The 14,587-nt window shown below is 43.0% G+C and overlaps 1 pseudogene; it reads right to left on the minus strand.

Annotated features, from left to right (window-relative positions):
• Window positions 1-11,162: 11,162 nt before the first annotated feature.
• LOC117285593 overlaps window positions 11,163-14,587 on the minus strand; it is a 4,305-nt pseudogene continuing 880 nt past the window's right edge.

Below are 14,587 nucleotides of genomic sequence, written 5' to 3' on the forward strand. Positions count from 1 at the left end.
TCGGTACTGGGGATCAAACTCAGGACCTTGTGCTTGTGAGGCAGGCAGTGGCACCACTGAGATAAATCCCTGGCCCATCTTCTTTAATTTCCTTCTGTGATATCTTATAGTGTTCAATGCACAAATCTTGAACTTTTGTAAAATGACTTTCTTTTTTTTTTTTTTTCCAGTATTGGGGGATTGAACTCAAGGCCTTCACATTGAGCACTTTTTTTTTTTTTGGTACCAGACCTCACACTTGCAAGGCCAGCAACAGAGCCACTGAGCTAAACCCCTGGCCCACAATGAAAACTTTAAAATTTTTTTTTACAAATTTTGAGACAGGGTCACTGAGTCACGAAATTGCCCAGGCTAGACTTAAATTTTCCATCTTTCAAAGCCAGACGTGGTAGTGCATGCCTGTAATCCCAGCACTTGGGAGGCTGAGGCAGGAAGATCGCCACAAGTTCGAGGCCAGCATGAGTTACACATAGTGAGTTCAGGGCCAGCCTGAACTACAAAGGGAGACCTTGCCTCAAAAAACAAAAACAAACAAAAAACCTGCCCTCCTTCTGACCCACCCACCAAAAATACTGGGATTATAGGCATGTGCCACTGTGCCTGCTACTTCTAAGTATATCATTATTATTATTATTTTCATTTTTCTTTTTGGTACTGGAATTGAACTTGGCCTTTGTGCTTTTGAGGCAGGCAGTAGAACCACTAGGCCAAATCCCCAGCCCCAGTTATTTTCTTTTTTATACTAGTATAAATAGAATCATTTTAAATTTTCTTTTTTTTGGTACCAGGGTTTGAACTCTGGACCTTATATTTGTGAGGCAGGCAGCAGCACCACTGAGCTAAATCCCTGGCCCTATGATTGATGTTTTTGTATTGATGTCATATTCTGCAACTTTGCTGAACTTGTTTATTGGTTCTAATAATTTCTTAGTATATTCCCTCTAGATCCGGAGATCATGTCATTTGTGATAAAGTTTTATTTCTTGCTTCCCAGCTTGGATACCGTTTCTTTTTCTTGCTTACTTGCCTTGCTAGAACCTCCAGGACAGCACTGAACAGAAGTCATAAGGGAGTAAATCCTGCTGCGCATGGCACATGTGTGTATTAGCAGCTACCCATGAGGCTAAGGCAGGTGTCTTCCAAGTGTGAGACCAGCCTGGGCAGCTAAGCCAGACCCTCCCTTGTAACAAAAGAACAAGGGTAGGAAGGGAAGCTCAGTTTGCCTAGCATGCGTGAGGCTCTAGGTACAATCTCCAAGACTGAAAATAAAAGTAGACATTCTTGCTTTGTTCCTGATCTTATAGAAGAAATATCTTGTGCTACACTATTAAGTAGGGTGTTAATTGTAGCCTTTCATAGACGCTCTTTGTCACATTGATGAAGTTGTCTTTTGTTTCTAGTTGGCTAAATGGTTTTATCATAAAGGGTGCTGGAGTTTGTAAAGTTTTTTTCTCACACTGTGCCTGCCTGGCAAGTGCAAGGTCCTGAGTTCAATTCCTGGTGCCAGAAAACAATTTTATTTTTTTTTTAAGTCTGTTGAAATGATCGTGTAGTTGCCTTTATTCAATCGATATAGTATGTTACATTAATTAATTGGTCTTTCAGTGCTAAGCAAAGCCTAGATTCCTGCTTTAATCCCTTTTGGACATGGTGAGATCTTTTTTGTATGTTGCTAGATTCTGTTTGTTAGTATTTTGTTTGTGATTTCTGTGTCTGTGTTAATAAGAGACATTGGTCAGAGTTTTCTTGTGATACCTTTTGTTTTGGTATTAGAATAAAATTGATATCATATTTGGAAGTGTTCCTTCCTATTTTATTTGTTACAAGAATTTGTGAAGGACTGGTGTTAATTCTTATTTCAATACACCAGTAAGGACAGATGGTTTTTCTTTGAGTAAGTTTTGGTAATCTGTTTTTCTTAGGTTGTCTGTTTTCATCTACATTACCTGTTTTTGTTGGCATGTTTGTTTAGAACCCTTATATTCCTTTTTATTTCTGTTTGGTCTGTAGTGATGTCCTCTCCTTCATTATTTATTTATTCAAACTTTTTGCAGTATTTTTTCCAGCTACATCCCCAGCCTTTTTTACTTTTTTTTTTTTTTTTTTAAGGCAGGGTCTCACTAACTTGCTGTGTTTCGTATTTTATATTTGTTTTTATTTTATATTTCTTTTATTCCTGCTCTAATCTTCCTTCTTCTTGATTGGAGTCTAGTAGGTTCTTCCTTTTTTGATTTTCTAAGATAGCTACAGTATTGATTTGAGATCTTTTTTCTTTTTTTTCAGTGTAAGCATTTGTATCTATAGATTTTCCCCTATGTGGGGATTTAGCTCAGTGGTTCCGCCGCCTGCCTCATAAGCGCAAGGTCCCAAGCTCGATCCCTGGTACCAAAAATGTTTTTAATTTAAAAAAATTCCCTCTTTTTCACTGCTATAGCTGCACCCCATAAATTCCAGTGGTTGTATTTTTTTTCATTTAAACTATTTTCTTATTGCCCTTGCAATATCTTATTTGAATTATTAGAGGTATATGGTTTAATTTTTATATATCTGTGAATTTCCCAAGTTTAGTCCTGCTGTTGATTTCTAATTTGATGTGTCATGGCTGAACGTACTTTGTCTGATTTGAATCCTTTTCACCTACTGTAGCCGGTGATGTGGCCAGCCTCCTGGTCTATTCTGGAGACTGTTCTGTATGCACTTTAGAGAATGTATGCTATGCTACTGAGTGTTCTTTGGTGTTATTTGATTTATACTCTTGCTCAAGTGCTTATCTCTTTATTGTCTTTCTGCCTGTCTGAATACTGTAATTCTTTTTTTTTTTTTTTTTTTTTTTTTTTTTTTTATTTGTTTTTTTTTTTTTTTTTTTTTTTTTTTTTTTTTTTTTTTTTTTTAATGGTACCAGGGATCAAACTCAGGGCCTTTCTCTTGTGAGGCAGGTGCAGTGCCACTGAGCTAAATCCTGGCCCTGAATACTATAACTGTAAGACTCAGTCTAAGATAGTCGGTCAGGGGTCCAGGGATATAGCTCAGCATTTCAGTGCCTGCCTTGCAAGTGCAAGGTCCTGAGTTTGTTCCCTGGTACCAGGAAAAAATAAATTTATCCAAAACAAACCCTTCGTGCTACCTGTTTTCCACTGTACAGTAAACCTGAATTCAGACTGTTACAGAGAAGGCAGGATTACCTCATTCCTGATGCTATGATTTGCCCTCAGCAGGAACATAGAAGTCATGGCTGAGATACCCTCCCAAAGGCCATAATTCCGGATTAAAGGAGGCTTTGTGGATGTCATTGTTTCTAAGTGTCGCTTTTTTCGGTGCTCTGAAGCTGTTTCACTGCAGGGCAATTTGTTAGAATAAACTTAGGGATGGGTAAGAGCTATGGCTTGTGTAAAATGGGGGTGGGTGGGTAAGGGCACTTATGAAAGAATGGTGGGAAAGACAATCTAGTCAAACTTTTAGCCATATCACGTTTAGGAAAGAAGGAATACGGAAATAGAGTCCTGGCCATCATAGGACTGGAGGGTTTCCTGAGACTTGGGACTTGCTTTTAGTTTTATGTTATCATTTTTGCCATTGACTTTATCCCTTTCCCCCTTAAGCCCCCTCCCCTCCTTATGTACAGAAGCTTTGTTTCCTTTTTTTCCTTCTATTTTTCACTATTTTCTTGTCCCTTCCTTCCTTTCTCCCTCCCTCCTCCTTGTGCCCCTTCCCATTTGAACGCTTTGTTCCCATTTCCCAACATCCATTATACATTTCAGTCCTTATTTCCACTTTAGGTTTCTCACAACAGAGAATCAATGTAGTATTTAAACATGTGTGTCTGATTTATTTCACTTAAGAGTATGACCTCAAGGTCCACCCATTTAGCTATAACTGTCTGAAGCTCATCCTTCTTTATGGCAGAGTAGTACTCCACTGTATTTAAAAAGCACATCTTCTTTATCCACTCATCAGTTCATGGGCCTTTGGGCTGTTTAGGGACTTTCAATGCTATAACCAAAATAGTCCCAGGTAAACTGGAAAACTGGTCACCCTAAAACTTGTGACTTAAACTAGGCCTCACAGCACACACTTAATCGCAGCCCTGGGAGGCTGCGACAGGAAGTCACAAGTTTCAGGACAGCTTGAACTCTATAGCATGCTCAAGGCCAACCTGGACCACATAGTGAGACCCTGTCTCAAAAAACACAAGCAAAACCAAAACTTGAGTCCTTTTGGAAACTCTTCATGTTCGAAGGATATCTTAGTCACTTTCCCCATTGCTGGACAAAATACCCAACACCTGCAACTTAAAGGAGGAAAGGTTTATTTTGGCTTGTGGTTTCAAAAGTTTCAGGCCATGGTTGGAAGGCTCCAACGCAGAAGTGGCAAGGCAAGGCAAAAGGGTCTGGCAGAGGAAGGCTGCTCACGGTATGGCAATCAGGAAATAGAGATGGAAGGGACGGAGGAGGGAGCTATGCCCTTCCAAGCCACCCGCAGGGACCCGCCTCTTCCGGCCCCGGACCCCTCCCAACATCCCATTCTGTTGTGATCCAGTCACCTTTCAGCACAGGAAGCTGTGGGGGTTGTTTTAGACCCAAGCCAGGGAACTCTTGGCGGGTGGGCATCATCGGAGTGGGCCTTGGTAGCCAGAGGAGCTGACTGTGCGGTTAGAGTTGGGGAATTTCGGCCCGCTGCAGACCTCTGGGGAGGAGAGGGACTCATGGTGGAGCTGTCGCCAATGGCCAATAGCTCAGTGGACCTAAACAGAAATCTTAAGCACTGGACAGTTGACCCCGAGCGTCACTCGGGCAGGCATTGTTTCAACCAGTCGATTCTTGTTTGCATGAGATGCACTCGTACATATTACATGTGTTGATTGAACTGAGGACCTTGTGCAAGCGAAGAACCTTCTGCTTGCTGGTAGAACGGCTGAGCTAAATCCCCGGCCCCATCTGCTGGTTTTATATCGACTATCTATTGCATACTTTTTTACTTAGAACATTGTATTCGCCTTTGATGCTCATTTCTAATGAAATCTAATAAGTTCTGGTTGTTTTCTTTTACTAATTTGTGAAAAATAGCCTATAGTTTGTGCTACAATCTATAACAATTTATCGTAAGTACATTAGATGTAATTCTTATACTTACCTAGAACTCAGTTATATTTTTTGTTTGTTTGTTTGTTTCGGTACTGGGGATTAAACTCAGGTCCTTGTGCTTGCAAGGCAGGTGCTGGAACCACTGAGCTAAATCCCCGGCCCTGTTTGTTTGTTTGTTTGTACCGGGGATTGAACTCAGGACCTTGCATTTGCAAGGAAGTCAGCTAAATCCCCTGCCCCTCAGTGATATTATTTTATTGTCCAAAACCTACATATTGGGGATACTGAGATTGAGCAGTAAGGAAGAGCGAAACATTTACAAAAGAAAAAGCTTTCAGAAATGTTAGCACATCAGAGACATGTTATGTTATGACACGGAAAGACAAAAAAGACCATTTCCTATTGTCAACTATTCATGATACAGAAATGATAGATCCTGGAAGAAGAAAGGAAACTAAACAAATTCCAGTAGTGGTCAGGATTGTAATAATTCTATGGGTGGTGTTGACAGAGTTAACCAACATCTAACAAGTTATCCTGTAATCAAAAATGATGAAAAATATTAGTATAAAATGTTTATGCGCCTTCTGGACCAAACAGCACGGAACTCTTGTTATTTATTCAAAACAAGGGGCTCATAAGTCTTTTACAATTTACATTAGGTCTAATAGACTAAAAAATTGAAAAATACAGGATAGCAAAATGGCAACGAGGTGTCTGTCATCTATGCCTTCATTATGTTTAATGGGTAAACATTTTATTGAAATTTTATCACCCACAGAAAAACAGGAAAGGCCAACATGACAGTGTAAAGTGTGTTGTTAAAGAAAGAAAGCAATGCAAACACAATTTGGAAAGAGACTAAATACTACTGTCCAGATTATAACATTGCATTGTGTATTGAATAAGATATACCATACACAGAAAAAATACTGAACAAATTTGATAAAACTGTCATTTTTATATTTCCTGTTATATAATAAAAATTAATGAAAAAACACAATGTTTGGTCATTGTATCTTTAAATAATTGGACCTGTAAGTGGTTGAAAAACCCTAATTAATGGCGTTCAGAGAGCTTCTGGAGGTTCTGGGAGGATGGTGGAGTGGAAGAGAAAGCTTTGTACTTGTCACCTTCCTTCCCCATGTACCCTGTCCTCCAGATCTCTTCCCTTTGGCTATTCCTGAGTTAGATCTTTTAGGAGAAACTGGGAAATAGAAGTAAACTTTTTTTCTGAGTTTTGTGAGCCATTCCCGCAATTAATCCAGCCTATGGAAGGGGTTATGAGAACAGTGACTTATAGCCAGTTATTCAAGATGTGCAGGTGGCCGGAGACTTGAAGTTGGCATGTGACGTGGGGACAGCCTGTGAGACTGAGCTCCTCGGCTCGCGGGAGCTGATGTGAACTCCAGGTGGATGACGTCAGGATTTCATGGAATCGCTGGACCCCGGACTGGTGTCTGGAGAACCGGGGAAGCTATGTCAGGAAACAGCCCACATTCGTTACCAAAATGTGAGATGGAATAAAATCTGTTTTAATGAACAATGTCTAGGATAACTCAACTTCACACTTACTTTACATTTTACATATTTACTGTCTGTGTAGTAAAACTTTGTTGACCAAGTGGACGGAAGTTCTCTGTTTGGCATCCAAGTCATAAATGTGAGATTGTAAGGCTGTCGGTTGCACTTGTGAGCTGTTTCCTGGTATAGATATCATCTCGTGCATATTCCTACTCTCCAATCCGAGCTTAAGAACGCTGTGTTCTGTTTCTTTTAAATGCTATACAGCAACTCTACCCAGAACCCTGGAAGTGATTGTTGAGGGGATGAGGGAGTTGGGTTCATTGATAGCAGTCTAAGAGCAATTGGCATTGCCACTCTTCCTTTTCTTCTCTTGACCTTGCTGACTAAACTGCAACAGCCTGAGGTAAGCACCAGAGTGCTAATGCAGAAAGGAAATAATTAGCAGATTTTCTCTCTGCAGTCTAGCTATTTGGGAAGTTAAAATGGAATCCGCATCCACATTTTTCGTTTACCATGTGAAATCATAGTTACATGTCAGGAGCGGTGGTGCACGCCTGTAATCCTTGGGAGTTCATGGCCAGCCTGAACGTCATAGTGAGACCCTGTCTTTAAAAAAGAGAGAGAGAGAAAGAAAGGAAGGAAGGAAGGAAGAAGGAAGAAATCATAGTTGCAGGAACTGACTCACTGAACATCAGCAACATTCTCAAGTCGTGTAGATAGAACTGCTTAGGAATCAGAAAGATTTTGTTGCATGGTCTCAGAACAAGGGACACTGGGTGGCATAATAAACCGAGCACCTAATAAAAACAAGCAAAAGGCTCTTTGTGTGTCAGTAGAAATTCACAAAGTCCACTGGATAAAATTCTGCTTTTTCTGAATAGTCCTGGAGTAAATATTACCAGCCTTGCTTCTGTGACTCTTACCCTTCCAAAGTTGACTGATACATTCTTTGAAACAGTTTACCATGGAGACTTGCTGTATGGGAGCTGAAGTTTGCATATTAATACTCTGATCACATCAAGTAGCTTTTGCAGTTCTGCAATGTAATTTAACTTATCCCTAAGGATTTGTGGAAACCTAAACACAGTCCTAAGTACTTAGTGTGTGAAGTTCTCCATACTTAGCCAGGTGTGGTGGCAAACCCCTGTAATCCCAGCACTCTGGGATGCTGAGGCAGGAGGATTGCAAATTTGAGCCCAGCCTGGGCAATTGAGTTACTTAAAAAGACTGGGTCTTGCAATTTAAAGGGGATGGGGATGTAGCTTAATGTGAAGGCTCTGAGTTCAATCCCTACTACTGAAAAATAAAAGCTCCTCATATTACTTTTTTATTTCTTACTTTGCAAATGAGTTTTTAGCTTGGGGATTACAATGATCTGAGGTCTATCTCCGGTTATTTAAATTTCTTTATTTTGAGACAGGGTCTCAAACAGTCACTAAATACCCCAGTTAGCTAGGCTTGAACTTGCAATCCTCCTGCCTCTCAGAGTGCTGGGATTGCAGGCACACACTACCATGCCCAAGTTAGCAAGTCTTTTGACAGAATATCATGGTATAATTGTGAAAAAGATGGATAAATGTGGGCCAGTGGGTTGAGCCCTTTTTCAAAAGAGCCTCCACTTACACAGTTTCTGAGGGTTTACTGGACCAAACACAGATCACAACTCCTGGGAGATTGGGCCCAAGTTCTGGGGTGAAGACCGTGTCTGGTGTCGGTGTCCACACATCTTGGACAGTCAGTTCCACCCACATGGGACCATGCACCAGCTTCTTCCCTACCTGACAGAGCAGGGCCTGATGGCACCAAACTAAGCAAGGACTCGGGAAGCTGCAGTCACTATGAGAGGCCACGGGGGCGGGGAGCCGGGAAGCCTATGAGTCCTGGGTCCTCACCTGTCCCACGTTTTCACAAAGTAGTTCTGCCTGAGCAACTTTGAAAGAAAATGCATATCTTAGTCGCTCTCTTGTCACTGAGATAAAATACCCGACACCCTCAAGTTGAGGAAGAGAGGTTTGTAGAGGTTCCTGGCTCACATAGTTGCTGGCTCCAAGGCAGGACGGCATGGCAGAGGGGCACGGTGGAAACAGAGGGTGAGATCAAGTGCATCATATAAAAAACTATAAAACCACATTAAAAGTAAAGGAGTTCGTTAGTATTGTACTTTAGTGGCTAATTTTAAAATTTTTAATTATGCCCATTTTCAATATTATTGCTTGTTTTGTTTTGTGGTACTGAGAATCAAACCCATGGGTAGTCTGCCATTGAGCTACATCAACAGGTCTTTTTTCTAGGTGGGGACTCACTCTACTGCACCTCCTCCTCCTCCTCCTCCTCCTCCTCTTCCGCCTCCTCCTTCTCCTCCTCCACTTCCCAATTCACGTGTAGCCATAAACCCATCACGGGGCTGATGATCCATTTAGCCCACATGATCCATTCACCTCTCCAAAGCCCACCTGTGAGCACACGGTTCTCTGGGAGGACATCTGGATCTAAACCACAGCAACCCATGAGAACAAAGCTGTGCTTCCACGGCCCAGCTGCCTGCCCTCTCCCTGGAGCTGCTCAGGACCCATGTGGCAGAACCTGTCCTGCGGTATCCGTGCCCCAGAGGCTGGAGACCAAGCCAGGCTTGAGACAGAGTTGTCACAGAGAACTTTCTCCAAGGACACTTCTGAGAGAAGCCCACACAGGTGCATCCAGGAGTCGCTGTGCCGACAGAGACAGCCAGGTGCAGGGTGGACCTGAGCTGTACCAGGAGAGGACGGTGGCCCTTGGGTGACATGCTGGAATGCTTGGTGTGGGCCCTGCTGCTCTGGGTGTGGAGAGTGCCCCGGACATCAGTCTCACCTGACGCTGGTCACTGTGTTCCCTGTGCAGGTTTTCCTTTTACTCTAGAACCCTGCGGTGGACACAACCCTGATGTGAAAGGCTGAGAAGTCCAGGTTCCGCTGAGTATTACTGCAGCCTCCAAAGGACTGGAGCCTTGCAGCGGAGGAGCTCCTCAAAGCTTCTCAGGCCATGAAACGCTGGGAGTGCACTTGGGCACAAGGGGATCTCTTTCCATGCGGCTGTAGGTGTCTTTAATAGGGTTTTGCCCCTGTCTGTGTCCTGCCGTGGCAATGGATATGACCAGGCTCGGCAAATTTGGAGCCAGATCCCCGCCTTCCCTGGCGGCAGTACCACCCGATAGTGACAGCAGGTAGGTTCCTGCAGAGGGCTTGAGGCTGAACCTATTTCCCATGGGGAAAGGACATTCCTCGCTTCCCCTGGAAGTCTGGACTTGACAGGGACCTGATTACATTTCCGGTAGAGGCCTGGTTTAGCTTTCTGAGAAAGAAGCACTGAGGTGAAAGCTAAGAGAACTTGCAGTTTGTTCCATGGGCCTCTTCCTTCTCACGGATGGTTAGAGAGAAAGAAACTGGACTGCCTGATCCCCCTGCCAGGGAGAAGCTTTTGACCGGTCTGAGGGCTTGAGACGGGCAGCCCTGTTGCCTATTGGCTTATTTAAACCTCAGTATCTGACACCTCTGGCACAGTCATAATCTGTGGTATGAGAGACCATTCTTTCAGGCCTAGAAAGCATGCAGTTTTGCTCACTTATCCAAATGCCATTCTTTTATCCCAGGGTCATGACACGCAGCTCTCAAGAGCAGGGACCTCTCGCCCAGTGGGGTTCTGTGCTTCTCATAGATCCCTTGCTACTCAGGATTGGTGCAGTAGTTTCATCCAACCCTGAGTTTCAACAGCAAAACATTTGTAGCACCTTAGGCAGAGTTTTTCATTTTGTGTGTGTGTGTGTGTGTGTGTGTGTGTATGTGTGTGTGTGTTTCGATTGGCTTTTTTTTTTTTTTTTTTTTTTTTGTAGTACCAGGGATCAAACTCTGGTCCTTGTGCTTGCAAAGCAAGTGGCAGAACCACTGAGCTAAATCCCTGGCTCTGTGTGTGTGTTTAAGAAAATAGGGAAATTGTTTATTCCAAGCCAAAGATGAATAACCATGACCTGGGAACATAGATTCAAGTTACCCTGAATGACACCTTCCACTGTGTGAAAGGAACTTTTATAGTAACAGAAAATGAAGTCGTGTCAATAGCAGTGTCATTGGTGGAAATGTCAGTAGGGGGCGCTACAGAAAGTCGGGGAAATGTGTTCTGTAGGTTTCGGGTGTTAGGTTAAAGCATTATTAGCTCCAGGTTGATGGAGGCCAGAAGTCTGCTAAATTTAGTGATACATTCTGAGTTTATCTATTAGTTATGTGAGAAACAAATGTTAAATAGGCTGGCGCACACTTGTAATCCCAGCAATCAGGAGGTTGATGCAGGAGGATCTCAGGGAGTTTGATGCCCTCCTGGGCTGCATAGTGAGACCCTGTCTCAAAAAAAGTAACTAAATAAAAGAAATTTATAATCATTAAAAACATAGAATAGACTAAGAAAGAGTAGCAAGTGAGTGAAATAGGCCTCCTAACACCACATCATCCTCTGTATATGTCACTGTAGTCTTTTTTTTTAAGGTTTTGTTCACTTTCTTTCTTGTATAAAAATCCTGTGTTGCAGCTACTGCTGGAGCTGAGTCCTTGGGCAGACTCTACTGTGGGTCTTTACGGGATGCTGGTGAATTCCTGGTAGAGATACTCGGTGAACAAGGTCTCTTTCCAGAGGTTGGGGGTCAGGGAGCTATAGGTCTTGGAGATGACGCCAATGGTGGCCTTGGCAAAGTTACCCAGAGTGGTAGGGATGCAGCCAATGTCAGTGTGGCCACCACCAGCAGTGTCTGGGGCTGATGACGCCAGTGCCTCTGGGGTTGGATGAGGGTCACTAGCTCCGAGTCACTGCAGCCTGTCACTTTGCACGGGACGGTGTGGGGCTTGCCCGTCTTGTTCCCCCAGTAACCCGTCCATCCACACAGGGGACAGAGAGCTGGGCCAGGATGACACCCCCTCGGATGGCAGTGGCTATTACCTCCCTGGAACACTTTCTGCCCAAACCCACACGACCATTGTAGTCAACACCTGACGCTGGCCCACTGGTCAGCACACTGCTTCTGAACCTGCGTGACTGAGGGACGCCCCCAAGAAAAAGTCCCAGGGTCTTAGACTCCTTGGTGGGCAGGGACAGGAGAGCAGTCTCCTCCAGAAACTTGATCTGCACACCCTTGGCCAGCTGGACCAGCTTGGTGACAGCGATCCACTGTCCTTGGTCTCCACTGTGGGCCCCACAGCCTAGCCTCAGCTCCTGTCACATCCATGACCAAGGCCCTGAAGGCCACTGCCAAAGCCTCCGTGGCCTCCCGGGGCCTCCTGCTGCACTGGTGTCATCTGTCATTTCATGGGTTCCCAAGGAAGAAGTACTGTAGTCTTTAATCGGACTGACAGTGTTTCCCCTCATCATGGATACCTTACAAAATAGTTTATTATCTTTTAATTCTATTTTTTCTTTTGGCCAAATTGACTTTGTGGCTGTAACCTCATGTGAAGTGGCTAGTTCTAATTTTAAGAAAGATTGGCCTTTCATATCCAAATTATTATAAACTTTATTTATTGTTAATAATTTGATCTGTCCTATTAATTTTGGTAGCACACCAGATTCCAGCTTGGGGATGAAAACAGTCACATGGCAGAAAAACACAATATCATTTTGAATTTCTTCCCAACAAAATCATTCCTTTCCCACGTACCAAATATTATTAGTAATGGCTGTACAGAGAAAAGGTCAGACGTGTGAGAAATTGGAATTCCACAGATTTTGTGGGTATAACCAAATCTTATTTCTGGACTTACAATCAGAAAGGGAAATGGGACTCTCATAGGAGTCATTTTGCAATGTTACCTATTTCTCATTGGCAAAATCTAAATATGATTTAGGACTTTTTCCAATGCTGGCTAACTGTAAATCTTACTTAATTGGAAAATGTGGGCTCTTTTTTTGTGATGCTGTATACTTCTTTTATTTATTTATTTATTATTTTTATTTTTTGAGACAGGGTCTCACTATGTAGTTGAGCTGACCTGGAACTCACAATGTAGCCCAGGCTGATTTTGAACTCTCAGTGATCCTCCTGACTCAGCCTCCCAAGGGCTGGGATTATAGGCCTACACCACCCCCACCAGCTTTGTATAGTTCTTTTTATGTGGGCTCTTAATGGACAGTGTCTTAGTTTACAAGTCCTATTTATTATATTCCAAAATTGGTACTTTCCAGAAAATTCCCATAGATTGAACTGGAGATCGAACTCAGGACCTTGAGTTTGTGAGGCAGGTGTGGCACCACTGAGCTAAATCCCCAGCCTTTCCCATAGATTCTTAGCCCTTGTCCCTGCTCTGTGAAGTGTTGGTCATTGTCTCGTAAAGACTTTAGAGTCCGTCTGTATTAGTGTTGTGTGCAAGCTTTGCTGAGTTTATGTGGACTCCTTTGCACCTCTGACTTCAGAAGTACTACAAAGTTTGCCTCGTGATTTTTTCCTCCATTTTTGTAATGCACGATTTTCCTTTAAAAGAGTTCCTATCCTTTCCTCTCTTTCTGAAATAACATTTCCCTTATCTGTCCTAATTTTTGAAATTTAATTATATTCTTTTATGTCTTTCTTTTTTCTCCTCCTCTGCTGAGCTATATCCCAGCCCTCCTTTTTATTTTATTTTTTATTTTAGACAACATCTTGCTAGATTGCTCAGGCTGGCCTTGAGCTTGTTATCCTTGTGACTCAGCATCCAAGTAGCTAGGATTATAGGTGTGTGCTACCATGCTCAGTTTGTGAATGTTTTTTCTTACAGCAAATTTAGCTTTTCCTAAAATTTCTCATGTAGTACCTGAATCTTTCTATAGTAGCAAAGTCTCTTTCAGTTCTTGTATTTGGCTAATTTTGATAAACTCACCACGAATGTGGTTGGCACTGGAAACTAAAATAGGGCTCTGCCAGTCTAATACCCAGAATTTTTTAAAAAAAAACCTAAAATGTACAAAAATCAATAGCTGGCTGTGGTGGCACATGCCTGTAATCTCAGCACTCAGGAGGCTGAGGCAGGAGGAGCACTTCAAGTTAGAGGCCAACCTGGGCTATATAGTGAGTTCAAGGCCAGTCTGTACTATAAAGCAAGACCCTGTATCAAAACCCCAAACCAGACCAAAAGAAAAAAGTACCAAAATAAGAGAATCACTTTCTAAGAGTAGTATAAGCTTTGAATCTTTCCAAGGGTAAAGACTCAGTTTAAGTAAGGTAGGAGGAGGTAAGCAAACAGTCATAACAAAAACGTGCTGAGTCAGGAGATGGAATAATATTGTATCCTGTGAGTGAGAGGCCAACCTGGGCCTCAAAAGAAGAAGAAGGGGGAGGAGGAAAGGAGGAGGTGGAGACTACAGACTCATTAGAGATTCTTTATTTAGAAGAACAAAAAGTCCATGTAATAATACCACGTCATCATTTGTAATTTCACTAAAACCATCAAGTTTAGCAGTATTCTCGTAAATGCAGACATTCGTGGCATAAAGTATGACACTAACAGGAGGGGATTAGAATCAAAGGAGGGAACAAGGAGGAGGCGACAGTGTCCTCTGGAAACTCATCCCGTGTCCCTCTGACAGCCTGCGCCTCTGCCAGCACAAGCCAGAAGTTTGGCCTCGCTGGAGGGCAGGGGAATTCTGCCCACCTGCAGAGAGGAGACTCTGTGTACATATTTCAGAGCCCCACCTACGGACACAAGGGTATATGGCAGACGCTGGATTGGTTGTCTACGATGGGGAGAATAATGAGAATGGAAGAAGAGGAAATAGGTGGAGGGAGGGCGGGGAGGGAGGGGAAGCAGGGCAGGAAGGAAAGTGAGCAAGAGGCCCTTTGTATTCCAGAGAGGACAGTGTGCAGTGACTGAGGCGGATATTTAACTGTCTGCTCTGCAGTGAGAAGGAAGACTTCGGTGTGCATGTTGGTCTTCTTTATACACTCACATAGCAGACAGCCTGTGCACTTGTATCTTTTTTTTTTTTTTTTT

The sequence above is a fragment of the Fukomys damarensis genome, unplaced genomic scaffold, assembly GCF_012274545.1.
Source record: "Fukomys damarensis isolate Sample0158 unplaced genomic scaffold, DMR_v1.0_HiC HiC_scaffold_2, whole genome shotgun sequence".
In the NCBI taxonomy this organism is placed as follows: domain Eukaryota; kingdom Metazoa; phylum Chordata; class Mammalia; order Rodentia; family Bathyergidae; genus Fukomys; species Fukomys damarensis.